We start from the raw sequence: 18,942 nt of genomic DNA, 5'->3' as shown, positions 1-18,942 counted from the left end.
CAGTCAACATTAGCAGGAGTGGTGATATGTTTTTACTTTGGAAACCACATGAAAATCAGGAAACTGGCCTGAAAATGCTTAGCTTCACTCTTGAGTGGCCATGTTTACCTTATGTAGGAATAGTTTATCTCATTTCATGTTCACTGGGGAAGCCACTTCTTGAATTGTACTCTCCAATAATTGAGGAGACATGCAGGATTAGATCAGGATTTATAATGAGGGGATAGCAGCCCTGAGGCAGATGCTCTTAAGCAGAGCTATAATTTACCGGCAACCTTATCTAAGATATAGTCAGTCAATAAGAAAGCCTCAGAGGACTTCAGGGTAGCCACAGTGTCAATCAACCTGCTGATTTCTTCCTAAGGAATACCAGCTGGTTACTAAACCACAGGGAGAAGACAATAAAAATGAAGAGTTAGGGACAGAATAATGATTTATTTCAAGTGGGAAACCAGGAAAAGAGTTTGAAACCTATTTCAGTTAATTGCTTGCTTTGCTGTCATTACTCCATTACTATTTGTAGCAGAATTGGTAACAAAAGACTCAGCCGAAATTCTAAACTGATTAAGCTGAAATGGACCTATTGTGCTCACACTGTGCCTGCACTATCCATTGCTGAAGGCTGTGATACAGCATTCCCTATATTTTCTTTCTTGATTTACACAACACACTAATACACAACCCAGCTTCCCAGCCATGGTTGGAAGTGCAGGCTATGTCTCTGCTTTCTCCTGGGATTCTATCCCATTTACTTTGTCTCTTCAGCTTCTTCCCACAGTTCTCCCCATGTGTCTAGAGGACCAAGACAAGCACTCCCATGATGAATGACTCACTGAGAAAGAATCAGAGAGACTTTGAACTTATTTTAGCACAACTTCCCCAGGAAGATTGACCCCAGAAGTCCCAACTGCATGCAGGACTAGAGATAACCCAGGCAGAACTGTATGGTGTGACTGCCTAAGACGGGCCTGAGCCAGCTGGAGGTGCCCTGTGGGGCTCACAGACACAGTTCTGGGGTGGGCACACACTCCAGTGTGCAACCTGCCTGTTACTAGGACAGCGAGAACCTGGAGCTCTGAATCCTGTTCCCAGAACTGTTACTAGCCCAGTGTGTTGGCCTGGAGGTCTCTGTCACCTCTACCACTTCTCTAAATCATCTGCCATCCTGTGGCTTTTTTTCTATCTGTGGAAATTATGGAAAACCAGAGCATCTTGGCTATATTAAAGATTTCTAGGTGCTCAGCAACTGTTGTGATATGATAAATTGCTAACCTGACTGTGCAAGAGGGTTTGCATTCATTCAAAACTATTTTGGCACGGACCCACCAGTCTTGCAGAGTCTGCATGGAAGGTCTGAGATGCTAAGCTTGCTCAAGACTCTCTGCTTGGCACAGCATAATCCATGTTCATGGATTTCTGCATACGAAATCCCACATAAAAATAGGGAACTCAACACCTAGAGATTCAACTTTTTGCTTTAGATATCAAAGGCCAGCAGGTGGGTTTTTTCTTTTTTTTTTTTTTTCACTTTGTTTTTAGGCATAGTGATGTCTAATTCTCTTATTAACTTCAACTAGGGTTGGAGGTTGAAAATCCAGCTTTTCATTGCTAAATTAGACATGCTTATATATTGTGGTGATGGGTATGCTGCAAACACCATGGTTATCAATATCTTACAGTATCAGCTAGGAGGAAAATTAACTCTATCCCAGCCAAAATCCAACCAAGTTGTTAGATTTAACCAGCACTTTGAGATCCTGCACTGGAAGATGCTGAAGAATCTTGATCCATGTGCATGATCCTCTGCAAGTTTGTACATGTCCCATTGAAAGTCCCCAGAGTGCAATCATTACTGCACAAAAGACAGAAATAAAGCTACTTGTCCCTTGCAATTTGCATGTACTTTAGAGTTTAGAACACAGAGAATATCTGTCCATCTTTCCTTTTATGGAGCAGACAGCACACTTGATTATTTCTTGTGGGAAATGCTATGAGATTATGTTCCAATTGCTGTAGGGCCACCCCACATACTGCTAACAGCCTGTCATCCTGGGTAAATAAACCAGCTTGGGAATGGAAAAATTTCCCCAGCCTGCACAACAGTCCAGATGTGTCCTGGCTGGAAGCAGGGACAGACCTCCTCAGAGGCTTTGTCTCACGTTTTTCTGGGTCTCTAGCTATTACAGCTGTATTTCCACAGACTTTCCTGTGTCATCCCTGGGAAGACATCTGGGCATGTCTTTTTAAACCTGGTAAAAGCAAAACTCCTCATGATCTCCACAGGAGCAGGAGCAGTTTCCAAGCCTTTATGAGGCTTTGTTGCTTTATTTCATGTAAGAGGCAGGCAGAAATACAGGCTCAGTCTAAACTAACTTCAGGGCTGTGGCAATTTTAGCAATGGTTTAATTAGCTGAATGAGGCTTTCTGTGTCAGACAGGACTCTAGAGAAGTCAAATGGGGAGGAATTCTGGTATCATTACTTGCAGCACCTCAAAGCTTTGGTCCTACAGAGGATGCCAGTGACGTGTTGTTGAGTCTGTTAAAATGTTCTGCATTACAACCCTGAGCCCACCTGTAAATGTATGTTTGAGGATCTGATTTCCCCAGGAAAGTGCCACAGAATACTAAGCATTGTGTATCTGTATTTTACATAGGATGTGTATCCTTTCCACAGATCCTGTGTCCCTTAGGATCAACATGTAGGCTCAGAGATCTTGGTGCCTGCTTACCTGTGCACTGCCAGTTTGTGTTACCAGAGTGATGTAAGATCACTATAATGGCATGAGAAGTCAAGCAATGACATAAAAATGGCAAAATTAGGAGAGAAGGTGGCCAGAAAACCACAATCCAAGCATATCTATAATTTTCTGACCTAATCTTATGAGACCTTGAGGTTCTAGAGCTCAATATCTAATTTTATCTGAAGATGAACCTCACTTAGTGTCTTCTATCTGCAAGTTCAAATGGTGTCAATAAGGAAGTCACAGTTATCTTCTCTGTTCTACTAGACCAGAACCTGAGGCAAAACAACTTATTTCAGGTTGCCCAGACCAGTAGCGGAGGCAATATGAGAAACTGGGTCTTAAGTTGTAGCAGAGGGAATGCAGAACAGCTTTTCAGAGCCCAGACTACAGGCAGGGAAAAAATCAGCTTCAAAAAAAGTGATCAAATGAAATTCTGCTTTTGGAAGGTAAATTTAATCCCCTTTTTTTCTGAAGCCTGGAGAATAAGCATGTTTTGGATCCAACTGTGTGACATTAATCACAATATGGAATATTTGAGCCAAAGGTCATCCACAGGGGGCCAACTATTAACATATGGGATTTATCTGTCTACTTCTTCCATAAAGATGCAGTGTGCTGGATAATTAAACTTCTGAGAGACAGCATGGAGTGTAGTCTGTTTTTTTCCACTGCACTTTGTGATTCGATCCAGAACCATTTCCTTTCACTGTATGCTCAGAAGGGGAGGAAGCAAAGGTGGCATCCTGATCTTCATTATTAATACACAGGAAAACTTGGAGGAAATCCCTTTTATGCCCCTGGCTTTGTGTAAAGAAAACTCTGCAAGATCCAAAGTCATATTGTTCAGCTCCTATATATATGTTCATCTATGTGCATAGCAGATGTTTCTTCAAATACTTAACTGACGTTTCTGAAGAATTATGGTATGGAAAAACATTCATAGCACCCTGCATTCCCATTGGTTTACTTGTATTAAATTTAAAATCTAGAAAAAATCCAAAACATATAAAGTGGCCATGGGGGAATAAAGAAAACCAGTCTCCTGTGATTCAAATCAGAGTTTCCCCACATTATATGAAATAAAAATCCTGGTGAGGCAGCACTCCTGTTTTCAAAGGGGAGCAGGCAACAGGGAGGCATTTTGCCACTCTGGGTGAAGGAATTACATAAAGCTAAAAAAATCCTAAGGAAGGCATCCAGCTGAAGCTGGTCAGGTGCTGCCTTGTACAACCAGCAGAAGCACTTCCAAAGCAATTAGCCCAGGTCTAATACAGACATTTAGGGTAGGAGGCACAAATCTCTCTCTGAGGGTACCTACATCCTCCCCAGCCTTCATGACCTGCTTAGACCAGACGTCTGCTTGCAGACAGCTGAAACTGAGCAAGGGGAATCCCACAGCAGCTGACTCCACTTGTGTCTGCCCCTGTAAAACACTCCCCTTTGTTTCTGCTACAGTAAAATTGTTATTACTATTATTTAAGGTTATAATGTGGTAATACTCAAAGGCCAGGTATGACATAAAATGCAATTCTCTGCCTCACGAAGAGGGATTTAAATTAAAGGATGATTTTGCTTTTAATTCTGCAGTTTGACTAAAAAAATATACAAACAGCAGCAGGCAATCAAAAGACTTGATTCATGTGATATCAAAATGCCAAAGTAGTATTACAAATGTCCTCTGATGATCATATGATAGAATGTCTATGCAATTTTGGCTATAATATTAACAAGAAGGGAATTTTTTCGTATGAAGTATTTCCAGTGAATCATTCTGTCTAAAGTGCAGCCAGTTTATTAATTTTTTTTTTATTCCAATACACTGCTTTTCATTTGAAATAAAATGGTAATGTTTTACATTCATATATTGCTTTTCATCTAGAAAGATCCCTGAGGCTTTTTTGAGCGCTTTCTAGAGTTTCAATACCCACAATGCTGGAGGGAGAAGGCTTGTCATGAATAAAATGCAGTTGTGGCCAAATTTCTTCATCACGTGAACCATGGACTGTAATTTTCATGTGGGCAAAAGGCAAAAGGCACATACAATGTGCCTTAAAGAAGGAATAGGAATTCCAGGGATCTGAGTGGCTCACAGACGGGAGACAATGCTGACCACTCATGTGTTCCTCTCTTAGATGCTGCAGCTGAGCTGGACTGACTCATTCCCCTGCCAGGGGTCTGAGGCACCAGGCAGCTCTTGCACCAAAACCAGGCAATGTGATGGCTCAAGTTATCCCTTAAATTGCTCACAAGGTGTTGACTCAGAGCTATCATTTGACCACTGTCTTTTATGAAGCACTGAGTGAGGAATTAAGACAACAGGATAACAGGTTCATCTCAGCCATTGCTGGTCTTCAGGCGTGTTCTTGGTGAGTCCTTTCAACTTTCTGTCCCTCACAAATCTTTACCTTTCTCGCTTCTGTCCAGCAATATTTTTTAGGTCTGGATACAGCCAAGACAGCTTAGGGGCTGCACAGCATTACAGTAATGCCACAAAGCACAAAAGATTAATGTGTTTGTGTGGACTTTACTAAATCTGCACCTGCCAACGATGCTCCATAACCACAGACTTAAACTGAATGTAACTCTGGAACAAAACACCATGAAAAATGCCCATGCTCCTTTGACAAGCCATGGCAAGATACCCAGAGCTTTTTTGTAATTTTGCTTCAGAAAAGTGTTACATTGCATTTAAAGGTGTGGATGTGCAGATTCTGCTGGGAAGACCATACATATCACAACAAAATAGCTGTCTGAGCCGAGGAAGGGTTGGGAATCATTGATATAACATGTCAGATTTCATAGCAGGGACAACTGCTTGTGCAGTGTCTAAGGCAACAGAAATACAAAACTTGATGAGGGCAACCACAAGTGTCTTTGGAATACAAATGGTTAATGTTTGCATACAGAAATGATATGGAGAGGTGTGTAAGGTCAGGAATGCAAAAGACAGGGAAATCCAACATGCTGCTGGCCTTGCAGATAGTTTTATTTCGTTGCTGTTTGCTATTTTCTGGCCATAAATTATTTCCCCCTCCCATGTTTCAGATGGAGGGTTGCTCACAGACCAGGGATCAATCAATATTTATACTGCCTCATTCATCCAAGCACATAATTTTACCACATTTATTTAAAAATAATCAATTTTTATGAGGTTTTCTCCACAGTGCCCATGAGCACCACATACAGAAAAACTGTATCTCACAACACTCCTGTAAAGGAAAGAGTGCTGGGGAATGAGGATGCCCATTGCCAGGGCTGACACTGTGAAAATGGATAACACAAATTGTCGTCCAGATTGACATGTCACAAGGGACTTTTGGGGGAGCATTAGTATTTTTTAACATGTCATTTATTCTCAGGACAGCTCTGATTGTGTATGCAGGTGCTTGGCAGCGGGCTTGAATTGAACCAGATGTGACAATGGTCACTGGTGCCCTGGACTTCATCTGTTTCCTAGGTTCCAACCCGGCTGTTTATTCCTAGCGGCTGCACACAAAGACCTGAACAGTCTTTTAGTATACACCAGCACCCCACATTTCAGCCCTGCCTCACCGAAAGCGTGTTTGTCCAACTCACTCGCTGCCCTTCCCGTGCTGGGACAGAGGGTTATTTAGGATAAATTCGGTGGAAATAGCACCATCTGCTGAGCACCCAACACTTCCCGCTGGGACCTCTGGGGCTGGGGGTTTTGCGGGGGAAGGGTCTCCGCAGCCCAAGGGGTGCTGAATGCTTCGGTCCCCAAATTTCTGAGCTCCCCAGTTCAGGCTGAAGCTTGCCATCCTTGTGATGACTCCAGTCAGTGCTGTGATTCAAGTCATCTGTTTTGTAGAAACGCTAAATAATCCCAGTGATAAATATACAAAAGAAATCTATTTAATCCCAATGTGTACCCCAGTGTGTAAACATACATTTCATCCCCGAATGTCTTTGGGTTCATTCCCAAGTTTGTGCACGCTATGCCGCGTCCCAGATCGTTTCTCATGTCCCGATCGCGTATTGCTCACCCGGAGACAGATTTTGGGTACACTGAACACGTGTTGGCTGGCTGGCCGTGAGCTCTTGGCCTCTGACTTGGATGGGGACCTTAATTCCTACAGAATGAGCGGTGAGAACATCCACAGGGTAAGGGCACCGGGATACGGGAAGGAACCCCTTGGGAAAGTTACAGGCAGGCACAGCTGGGAAATTCTTTTCCATGGAGGGAGAGGCGGCTCCCGCAGGTGAGCGTGGCCGCTCAGCGCACCCATGGCAGGACTTTGAGAACCGTGGCTGCCCCACGCACGTTGTCCCTGCCGGGGCAAGGCGGCGCTGAGCCCGTGGAGCCCGGCCCAGGCCGCCACACAGGCCCACTTTTTTCCTCCATTTCCCTCGGGATTTCCCCCCAGCCATCCCCGCCACCCCGGATTTTTCCACGCCTGACAACAAAGGAGGCGGCGGGGCGGCCGCGGCGGTGACTCAGCGCCGGGCCCGCCCCCGGCCCGCCCCGCCGCTCCCCTCAGGCGCGGCCGGGCCGGCTCCGCGCGTGTGGCGGGGCCGGGCGGACACTCCGGCGGCACCGGGCGGGCTGCGGCCGCTATTCTCCGTTCCTTCCTCGGCTCCCCCTGCCCTCGTTCCCCGCGCTGCCGGACAGGCAGAGACGCCTCACCGAGGTAGGTTCTGTATCTGCTCCGCACACAAAGGCGCTGGCGCGGAGGGACGGGATATCCCAGCCCGGGGGGGCTGAGGGACGGCGGGTCCCGGGGAGGAGAGGCGGGAACAGCGGGTCCCGGCCTGGGGGGCACCCGCGCCTTCCTTCGTGAAGGAAAACACGGGGAATTCGTCGTGGCTCTGAATAAATTAAAGGGGGAGCAAGCAGGAGGGTGCCCGGGGGTGTGCGGGGCTCCGGCGGTGCTGCCGGTCCCGCCGCCCCCGTGGGTGTCCCCGGCTGGCCGGGGCCGTGGAGCCGGTGGGTGCTCGGTGTGTCCGTGGGGTCTTTGGCGTGTTCTTGTGGGCAGCTTTGGTCCTAGGGTGACTCTTGAAGCCGTGGGAGCACCCCCATAGTACGGCGGGATCCGTGGGTGCAGGCTGGCAGGACTGGGGGAATGGGGGGTGGTAGAGGGGAAGAGGAGTTGGAAAAGCAAATAAAAATGATAAATGTATTATTTCCTATACGTGATGCTCTGTAAAATGAGCATTCAGAGCAGCTGAACTTCTGGCGTGGGCAGTGGATGTCTTCTTACAGATCTTTAAAACAAGTAGAAGCTGGGAGTGGGACAAGCCCCGAGGAGCTGCTTCTCCTGTGCTCCCAGCGCTCCTGCCTGGGTCTAATCAAACTTTCCCTCGAGGACCCCGAAATCCAAATGTCCAGGTTTTTTTCCTGTGCATTGGGTTGAAAGGCTGCGAGGCTGGCCAGGGAAACTGCACGGAGAAACGCGTTGTGGGGCTGCATAAGGGACAGAGATGCAGTACGGGAGCTCGGTGTGCTTGAACTACTTGTTTGCCTCAGCTATTGAATTTTTTCGTAGCTTAATGAGTTCTGGCATAAATCGATACTGTGCAAATGTGGTGTATGGCCGTGGCTGGCATTGGAGCCCTGTAAGCCCAGGGCATACTTGTGGCGAACTCTAGAGAATGGCAGAAACGTGAACTTGTGGGATTTTGTTGAGAATTCACATGGTCAAACAAAAAAGTAACAAAAGGAGGAGATGATTCTCTGTGAGCATAGTGTGGTCGCAACATATAGTTTGTGGTGGGAGTATTGTTGAATAACTCTGGCAGTGGAGCTGCTCAGTGTTGTACGTCTGTGTGTCTGCTGAGCCCTGTAGCACCACTCAGGACGTTCAACTTTCGTTGACTTGGCAGAGGAGTCTGGAAAGATGTTCCTGAAAATGAGAATGATTGCTTGTGGATCTGGTAGGCAATTTGGGAGGCATTTAAACTGTCTCTAATTTCCTTGTGATGTGAACAGGACACTAGGAATCTGTTGCTTTATTGATGGATGTTTTCCTATGAACAGACAGTGTGTGCTGTGAATGTGATGGCTGCTTGTTTGGTGTCAGTGATATTTGCTTAGGGACAATAAACAGTTGTTTGCTGAGCTTTATTATAAAGAACCAGAAATGCCCCATATCTCCTGAAACAAAGCCTTTTTTGTCTTAATGCAACTGTGGGCCAATTTCATGCTTTGTGTAGTTCCACTGATGATGGTGGAGTTTTGCCAGGGATGATTTTGGCAGGTGAAATGTCACTTCTGTGTCCATCATGCTCAAGAGTAGTGTCAATATGTTGTCTTCAGCACTTGAGTATTGTTAACTAAAATGGTGTTCTGATGGTTCCCAAAAGTTAGAAGTGGGAGAATCATTTCATCGGGTCCTCATGATATATTCCCATTTGCTTTCTCTCTCCTTTCTGCCTCAGATCTCACATCCCTTAATTTATTCTCTTCCTTCTTTTTCAGTCTTAGCATCTTTTTTCTCTCTTCAAAATTAGGAAGTTTCTCTGAAGTCCAGTTCACCTCCAAGCATTTAGAGGTTTTGAGACTGTGTTGAGCCCTGCACCACCCCTGCACGACTGGGTAAGTGGGGAGCTGTGTGGCAGCTGCAGTTGGGAGATCTTGCTCATGCACACTCTCCTTCACAATCTGATTTGTGTGGTGGCTCTCTCTGGTCAGTGTGTTTGCTGAACTGGCGGATTGTTTGTCAGTCACGCAGTGGAACAGCCTGGCTTGAGACAGAGTGATAGACTGGGCTGGGGGTGGGGGAGTCTCTCAGTTTTTTACACACTGCCCATACTCAGGATATTGAGAAATTGGTTTTGAGAACACACTATGACTTCAATAAGGACAGGGAAATAACCTGAAAATTGGGGTAGGAGTTAAAATGGGGAAAGAGTGAAGGAAATAATCATGTTTGCTAGCTGTGGGAAGAAGAGTGGAACTGTTTAACCAGTAATTGGCTCTAACAGAACTTTGGCTGAATCAAAGTTTCAAAGAAAATATTTTATTGAATAAAGCTATGTTATCTTTGTACGTGGTTAACAGTATTAAATACATGTGGCCAACTCTTAATCTGTTCTGGGACTGTGGTAGCTGTAAACAGAGCCAGTTTCAATGCTCAGCTTCTGCAGAGCTGTTTTGTATCTGACATCTCTGTGCTGTACAACTTTGGATCTATTTGCATCTCCTAAGAACACAAAGAGGAAGAGAGCATGTTTGACATAGCTTACAGCTGATAACATTCTGACACAGTGTCAAAGAGCAGGATACATGCATGGTTTCACTGTGAAGAGGAAGAAACTCAGTTATTAGTCTAAAGTTTGTTCTGGTTTGGCCAGACCTGGCCACAGTGTTTTTGACTGTCAGTGAAGTATGGTTTGCAGCACAGCATAATGTTGCAAGGAGCCTGCAACTCTTCTGTGTTTACTTAAAAGGTATGTAAGTTGGGGTTTTGATGTTTCATTTTGACACAAGACAGTGGAAGGATTCAGATCTGGGAAGAGAATTGTTCACAGTCTAAGCTGAGCATAAAGCTGCAAATTTGATAGGAAAAACATTTATTTTTAGGTGAAAAATAAATTATCTGTTTAGAACTACGTTTATCAGTGATACTTCTACTTCCCATGTCTTGCATGCTTATCTCTTCAAATGCATAATTTATATTAATCCTTCTAAAGCCATGCTGAAGTGGATAGCATGTGTTCCCATTGTAGGGAAGGCACCTTCCCTTTGCAGATGGGGAATAAAAGCACAAGCAAGAAAATGAGTTGTCTGTAACCACATAGGAGTTGTGTAGTGGTGGAAGAACTTGGCGTCATATGTTCTGAGCTGCTGGCTAGTGTTGAAATGAAAGCACTGCCCCTGCCAGAAGGAGTGGGAGAAGAGGCACAGCCCAAAAGGCACACTGTGAAAATTGGTTGGGTTACCTGGCTGTGATGTACTCAGTGGTTGACTGCTCTTCCTTCACAACCATGCTGGTCTTTGTTAGACTGTGGAAAACAGAGGGGTTTTGTAGTGATAAGTACTTAAACAAAGAGACTTAGCATACACAGGAGAGAAGAGCAAAAAGAAAGGATCATTTTTCTTCTCCTTTCTATACCTGCCTTCAGAAGGTGGGTGCTGTTTTTACAGATGGGTCTCTGGCTGGGTCTTTGGGAAGGTCCTTTATCTGTCCCTCTGTACAGTTGTGTGTGAGCAGGTGCCAGCAGAAGGGCAGAGGAGACTTTGTGGAGTCAGGTAGGTCATGGCAAGATGAGGACTGTCTTTCTTTGACCCCAGCAGCTGGGTGAAGTGATTTGAGTGCAGATCCCCACCTTGAGAGACCAGGCTTGTGCTTTTTTTTTAAAAGTGTTTTCTAAAGGGGTGGCTGCTTTTCATTGTGATATGCAGACACTCATGTAGCTGCTTTTCTCTTCTGTCCTTCTCACCTGGCTGCTTTTCTGCTTTGGGTTGTTGGTTTGAAGGGTTGTGGGTGTTGCACGACAGCAGGGAGTGGCCTGTGGCAGATATCTTATGGGGCTATATGAGCAGGGAGCACTGGTGTCAGCAAAAAAAGGAAGGATGTGGTCTTTTCTTCCCTTTTCTGTGTAACACTTGAGCTTACCTGCTGCCTCTGTGCTCTGTAACTTTGGGAAAACTGAAGTAATGCTTTTCCTTACAGTGTTGTGTTTGGTGCTTGATGGTTATAATTTTGAAGTCAGTCCTGTTTGTAACTTTGGTTTCAAAACAACTTTTGTTCTTGTGCTTATTTGTTACTTGTGCTTAAGCCAATGCTTTAAGTTCTGTGCAGTGAAGGATGGGACTCTCACAGGTGGGAGAAGTGTTTCCAAGCTGTGTCTATAAAAGAAGAACTTGCAAAGATTTTGGAGCATTTGTGGGCAGTGCTATCTGCTGGTCTGTGTTGCATTTTAAAATAGCTTTTGAAATCAGTATTTCCTCCACTGGTTTAGCCTGGGTGTGTAGCTGAAAGGGCAGGTTTTGTGGTGACTTGGTGTAGTTTGCTTGTAGCATAGATCTAGTCTGCAACGGAGTTTCCTGAGTCTTTAGCAGGTCTTCAGCTTGCTTAGCTGGGACAAGGATCCTAGTTTTATGATGTCAGCAGGGAACACAAATGCAATAACCTTTCCCTTGTTTAGTTTTATTTATCCTAGAAGCAAAACTCCTGGATTTGCTTACATTTTTAAAATGTCTTTGACAACATGAAGGCAGAAGGTTGCCTTCTGTGCACATACATGCTCCTCATCAAGGAAGAAATAGTGCAGTCATTTAGGAACAGTGGACAAATCCCTTTCATTTAGATGAGCTCAATTTCTTTATTTTTACATTTATACTGCAATTTTTGGCAGCATATGTGCTTTCAGGATGAACTGTAAAACCTCTGTGCTGTCCTTTAGCAAATCTCAGCCATTTACATTTACAGCCTCTCTGTGTGAGCTGCATTAGAGTCCTGTAGAGAGCTTGTAGTGATGAAGCATGAAAAATGCTGCTGCTATGAGGGGTATTTTAATATCCTGGAGAACAACTTTATTGCTTGTTGTGGTGGGATGGATGTTTAACCTTGTACTGGGGAATTACTTACCTTTTTTGTAAACTATAGAGCTGAAACCCAGGAATGCTTCTGAAGGAGAAACTGCCCTCATGTTTGGCTTTATTTGAAATAGTCCCTCTTCTTTGTATTATAATATATTTTAGGCAGGAAAAACTCAGTCTTGGAAGTGTTATGATGTAGAGGGGAACTTACTTTAAGCTTCTTTTCCTTACTTGATTATTTAGAGTTCTCCTGTGCCCCTTGAAGGATGTCCAGTTCACCATGCTTATGCCCACTGGTGCTAACTACCTCACCAGGTCAGCAGTGTCTGCCCTGAAGGGGAGGCAAACACCGCCCATCAAAGGTATTTCAATAGTCATGGCATTCAGTGGGTTGGCAAGAGGAGGATGATGATGGCAAATAATAGAACAATTCCTTTCATTCCTTGCCTGTGTAGTGAGTGGGCATTTGTCAGACCTCATGTACATACACAGGCTTTTTTTTGTTCTGGTGCTAATAATAAATAGAGTTCACAGCTCTGAGTAGCCAGGACGATGTGGCGAGAAGTGGGTCAAGACCATTCGTGTGTGCATAACTGCATTCCTAATCTAGGCCAGTGCCTGTGCTGGATGCTTCTAAACAAGCTGAAAAGATTTCAGGGAAGCTGGAGTTTATGCTGTCAGCTGGGTGAAGTGCACCTCCAGCTGACTGGAGCACTTAAGGACAGGGCTCAGAGTGAATGGTCTGGAGTAGCCTTGCATGTTAGAAGGACCACAGAGGTACAGCTTTGCTGTTTAGTACCTCTGAAGAGTGAGGAGTTTAAGTCAAAGTAAGCTTTCTTCTTCCTGGCTGGATGACTTGCTGAGCAGCCCTTTGAACATGTGCACTGCTCTGCTATTTCATTGAAATATGCCTCTACTACCTCAGTTTCCTCTGAAGTGTCACTAGGAACAAAGATGACTTGCTGAATGACACATTGCATTGCTGCCATGCAAGTTCTTCAGAGAGTGGTTGAGCTCCTTGGTGCCATTCAAGGAAGAGTGAGTGCTTGGCCTCATCCTGAGATGCAGTTTGGGGCTTGTCTGCTGGTAGAAAAAGAAAGCCAGTTTTCATCTGAATCCACTGAGATTTGGTGAGTTTATTTTCGGAGAGAATAGGGAGGAGGAGTTGATTGGGTTATGATTTCTTTTATGGTTCTATGCTTAGGGGTTTTTTTTCATCCTAGAGCTTTTCGAGGTTACTTGTCCTTGAAGAAGATCTATGACATGTAAGGCAAGCTGTAATACACTTGCTTAACTCTCACAATACCTGGCACATCACTGCTGCTCCCTGAAAACAGTCTGTCAGAAATTTATACATGAGCTTGGATGGGAATGGAGGGAAGGATAGGGAAAGAGTCATGGTAGTTTTGCTGTTTTCATTGTCTGGGAAGTGGTGTTTTGGTATCTAAAAGTAAACCAATCTTTTCTTCCCAGCCTCAGGTACATTTGAGGCCATCCCTGTCTAACATGCAGAAGCAAACAAATGCTGGGGGTTGTACCCGGTGTTGAGGGTGTGGGCAGTGGGCTTTGCCACATGAAGAGGTGACCTTTGGAAGGTGAGTGTGGCTTGCCTTGGCACTGTCCCACCACTCTCCTGTGTCCTTTGTCATAGTGAGCAGCGCAGTGACACAGTACCTGATCAGAAGTGTTCAGGCACAGGGAGTCTGGTGTGTTCTGGAAGGGAGCCCTGGCTGTGCAAGGGTTGTCCTGTGAGTGATTTTTACCACATATGGCAACTGTGGGAGCTGGTGACTCTCCAAAGGCAGTGCTAGCCTGCCCATTACTCTCTATTTATCTGTTTGTTCTTTCAAGTACAAGAAGGCTGAGCAAGTCATAAACTTCTTGCACAAAATATGAGCAAACATATTCTTCCTTTTTCAGAAAATATATTGAAATCAAATTTTGGAATTCAAGGAGATTAATGTCTCTGAAGAGCAGAAAGCATTTATCTCTTGGTGTGAAACTAAATCCTGCTGAAAAGACTTTAAAAATATTTTCAAGCAACTAGAAAGGCAACCTTGAAGCTTGTCATGAAGACTGGAGTTGGTGAATGTCTGTGCCTGTCAGTCTTAGGTGGAGGATTTAGTATAAAAGGTCAAAGCAGCATTACAGATGCCATTGTATCAAAACTATTTCAGGGAAGCTCCAATCTGAGTTCTTGGGCCTGTCTTGCTTTGTTTGCAGTTAATGACTGATTCATTTGGGCATGAAGAGGGAGAGGTTAGAGGCATCACCTGGCCATGTTACATGCTACATCCTTTTCTTAATGGGGCAGATGTTCTGTACCTTCAAGTTTCCTCTATAAATCCAACTTACTGAGTGTACAATGACTGGTTTGGTTTTGGTTTGTTGGCTGGGATTTTTTTTTAGGTGTATTATGTAAACGAAATAAAATAAATTTCTCTGCTCGAGGATTTGAGGACAAGTTAGCACGTCAAGTTAGAAAATAAGTGTGCCGACTATCCAATGGCCTGAGGGTCCTTCTTGCTTTATCACTGTTCTAAAGAGACAGTCTCTGCCCTGAAGAACCTACATTTTAAGTAAGTAAGAGTGTGTGAGTGGATATTGGAGACAGAAAAACGTGAAACATGTTGGTGTGAGGGTTGAAAAGATTTTCTTTCAATCAATACAGCTGCTTTGATGGTGAGACAGATTTTTACTTAAACTTCCAGTGTAGCATTACATATCTGGATAAAGCTGCTTCACTGCTCATGTTTAGTGCACTACAGGAAAAAAAATTAGCACTGTAAGCTGCCCCAGATTGTTCTATATAATTTCCAGCTAGTTAGGGCCTACTTTTTCTCTATAAAAGCACTAAAAAAGCATCTCCTCAACCTTGATACCTATTTCCAGGTAACTAATAGGATTAACAGATCCAAGACAACATAGTCCTTTAGCTAAATGTAATCCGTTTGCCAGCTTCAGCCAAAAATATTGCTGGAGAAGAAACACTGGTCTGTATAGTAAACCTAATTTTCAAAAAAAGTAGGGCTTAATACAAGTTAGACCAGTGCTTTTTTCCTAGAAAATTTCCAGAACTGTCACTTTAATTGTGTAATCTTAGAGCTGATGACTCTCAAACAGGGAGTCGGCTCAAAATGCAATCAGGGATCAGTCAGGTCAGTGATGCTGGGATACCTTTTTAAAGGAAGTGGGGGAAGAACTTCAGGATGGGGAAGTATTTAAGTCCTGGGGACTTGTGTACTGTGGCAGTGGGCCATATGGATACCTAAGTAGCTAAATTTTTTGCTCAGAATTTAATTCCTGTGTCTGTCTAGTCTCTTCCTAATCCACTGCCATGATTTCCTGTGGCTAAGTAGTTCTTCCTTCTCCCAAAGCCATCCCAGTGTTGGTAGCACGAAATGACTGCAGGCAGCAGCTGCCAGGGAGAAGCTCTTATTTCTGTGCTGCTGAGGGTGAGATGGGTTCAGTGTGTGTGATGTACAACAGCTTTTCTCCAGAAGGATGCCCAGGTTTATATTGCTGTACCAATTAAGATTTCAGTGTCTGGTGTACAAAATTCTTAATTGCTAAAGCATCCTCATATCAGCCTTCAGTAAAATTGTTTTCCAAAACATTTTAGTTTTCATTCCCCACCACAGAATTATGAAAGAAAAAGGTGACTGGTTGCTGAAGAACAGGTGATGTCACCTGTTCTACTTCCCTGTGGATTTTTTTTGTATTGATGGAAGGCTTTGTTTTGATGCTTAATTCTTTTGACTGACAGCATCTGGTGGTGGCATACAGGGGAGTGCTGCATGTGTAATGCCTGTTCTGTGCACTGAAAGGCAAGAATTTAGCATGAGCTTTAAAGTAGAGGAATGCGTGCTTTCAAAGACTTTATTCCTTCCAATACTGAAATAGAAGTAATGAATTAAGTTGGGCATGGCATGCATTGATAAAGTGGTGCTTTGTTAAATGACTGCTCTAAGGGGTTGTTTCAACCCCTTCCTCCCATTTTAGTATTGGATCTTAATCTCTTTATTGCAAGTAACATCAGCACTAGTAGAATTAAGAATTAAAGTTTGAGCCAGTGGTATTCATTCCTGTTTTATCTCTAGTGATGAAGAAGCCTCAGTTGATTTCCTGCTCAGGTTTGATGATTCACAAGGCTTGAGGTTCATCTTTATTTTATCTCTAGGATCTCATTTAGGTTTAGGGTGTTTTTCTTCCTAATAGGAAGCTGATTAAATGACTGATAAAACAGGCACAGATGTACTTAATTTATTTTGTAAGTGCAGATGTTTTGCGTGCGAGGAAGTCGGGCAAAGATTGGATTTAGAAAGGCCCAGATTACAGACACCTGTCAACAAAACATTGAATATCACAAAAAACTTCTTGCTGTAAAAGCAATGGCATAAAGGGCAATGGCATAAAGATAATCCTCTGTATATTCCCCCAGGAAGAGGAATTGAAAAAAATTTGGTACTATAATATACACTCAGATCCTAAGATTAAATCTCTCTCCAATGCACTCCTTATTTTATTTTTTTAAAGTTTTTTTTAGACTGTCATAGTTAGGATGCCATGAACTCAGCTCAGGGTAGCATGGTTTGCTACATGGGAGGCTTTTGAAACGTACTGTAGGAAATAGTCTCCTTGAGGAAGGAAATGATAGAGAGTTCCACAAGCCATTTACAAAAATTACAACCATTCCAGTTAATGTGGGTAAACTGGGTAATTTTTGCATGTAATTTTATAAAATAATGTATTTGAAAAACTGTGTCAGGGTAAACACAGCTTTCCAATATCTATTTAAAGTACGTAAATATTTATTATTGTCCTTCTTTTACAGATTAAGAAACAAAGGCTGAATTAACTTGCCTAAAGCTATAGCTAATTAATGCAAGGATAGAATGTGAACTTGGGACTTTGAACCAAGAGAACAACAAACAAGATGAAACACGGCAAATGGAAGCATAATGAAAAGATAATATAAACTTTATATTTCAAGCATAAACTCACTCCCCCGATACAGAAGTCATCTTCCCATAAATGCCTTTAGGCAAGTAAGCAGCCTAAAAAGCTGCTTCTTACTGAAAACAGAATCTGTTTAGACCAGATCATTTCTTTACTTGCCAATTTTGTGCATCCAGCATTATTCCCATAACGCTTGTTGCTTCTGAGAAAATTCCTAAAGACAAGCTAGAATTTAAATTGAAGTTTCAAATAATTTGAGTTTAAATGAAGAGAACCAGGCAAATTTACACTTCATCATGAAAAGCTGCAGCAAAATCATGCTCGAAATTTACTTTACTTATCTCCCAGGTAGATGGTTGCTGTGAGTCAGCCAGAGCACTTGTACTAAATGTGAGAATGGAGCTGACTCAGACAAGTGATTGGCATCATTTTATGGGATGTCACCAACTGCAGCTTCTATAAATGTCAGTTTTTCCTCTATCTTGGTCAAATGTTAATTTTCATTGCAATTTTGACTGAACATAGAAGAATTCTTTTTTTCTTTTCTTTTTTTGGCTTTTGGTAAGTTCCCTGGATCACTTATGATCATTATTTTTTTAATGGAAAGGATGGTGGATCCCCAAGCAGAATCTAATTTCTTTGAATTGCATGCCCTTGAGGTGGTAGCATAGACATGGTACCACTCACTGTACCACTCCAGTGTTTGTGCATTTTGGAAGAACAGTGTGGTCCTGTAACAGGGTTTGGGATTTCTCTCCTCCTTCCCTGGACATTAATTTGGAAGGAATTTTGGAAAGAATTCATTGCAGTGATTTTGGTCAATTCCTTTGTTTCACTGGTAGTAATTGAGAGATGAGGAGTTTCTAGTGGCATTTCTGTATAACTTTAAGAAATTTCAGACTTTTGTAATAATATTTTTTTCTGTTTTTCTAAACATGCTAAGTTAAAAGCAGACCAAACATTTCCTAGTTTTCTGGGCTTCTAAATGTCTTCTGTACTGGATGTTGTTTGAATTGTGTTGTTTTGCCTGAGCTGCCTTGTTTGTTCTGGTGTTTGTGATTCATTTGAATGTGCACCAGCCAGCACTTGAGTAATGGAAAACCTAAAGTAAATAAGTGATAGTGCCTGCTAGAGAATCAAAAGGTTCTACAGTGAGCTGTGGTGCTCTTTAGAACAATTTAAATATCTTTCTGTAAACAAACTGTTGAATGAAGAGTGGTTGAATGGAAGCTGAAAAGCTTGAATCATTCAAGTTTGGGACATTGAAAGTCTAGACTAAATTTAATTGTTATTACTTTGAAGTTCTTAAGTGGGATTGTAGGGCATTCTGAGAAGGGCTTTCTTTACCTTTGCCTAGGGTTTATAATTTAATCTAGGGTTTGGAGGATTAAACTGGGTTTATTCTCATTGCACCAGAGTTAGAGTTTCCTCCCATATATGGGAATTTTTTAAAGGTTAGTAGGTTGGATTTTTTTTTTCCTTAAAGTGAAAGATGCATTAGATTTTAGATGCCAATTCTGTAATTAACAACAGGAAGTTTGTAAAATGACTGGATGTGGTTCTTGAAAGATTCTAAAATATTAATCATGTTCATCATATTGATGGTATGAGGTATTTTTATTTTAAACTGGAATAATTTTGGCTTCTGGGGCTTTTTTTTGTTTGTGGTGGGGGCTTCTGTTGTGTTTTGGGTTGGGTTTTTTTGTTTGGTTTTGGTTTTTGTTTTTTTTTTCCTTA

The 18,942-nt window shown here is 42.9% G+C and overlaps 1 protein-coding gene across 3 annotated transcripts in view; it reads left to right on the top strand.

The window, feature by feature from the left end:
- Nucleotides 1-7,241: 7,241 nt before the first annotated feature.
- Nucleotides 7,242-18,942, top strand: part of LOC131592288 (protein FAM107B) — a 59,121-nt gene continuing 47,420 nt past the window's right edge. Inside the window, exons 1-2 of one of the 3 annotated variants that reach the window (XM_058863700.1) lie at nucleotides 7,255-7,393; nucleotides 9,213-9,297. The gene's annotated coding sequence lies outside the window, so the exon portion shown is untranslated. Of the gene's footprint in view, nucleotides 7,394-9,180; nucleotides 9,298-18,942 lie in introns of all 3 variants that reach the window. The other 2 variants (XM_058863701.1, XM_058863702.1) reach the window with 2 other exon arrangements.

The sequence above is a fragment of the Poecile atricapillus genome, chromosome W, assembly GCF_030490865.1.
Source record: "Poecile atricapillus isolate bPoeAtr1 chromosome W, bPoeAtr1.hap1, whole genome shotgun sequence".
Classification (NCBI taxonomy): Eukaryota; Metazoa; Chordata; class Aves; order Passeriformes; family Paridae; genus Poecile; species Poecile atricapillus.
The sequence above is the reverse complement of the archived record's forward strand: the minus strand, read 5'-3'. Positions and strand labels throughout refer to the sequence as shown.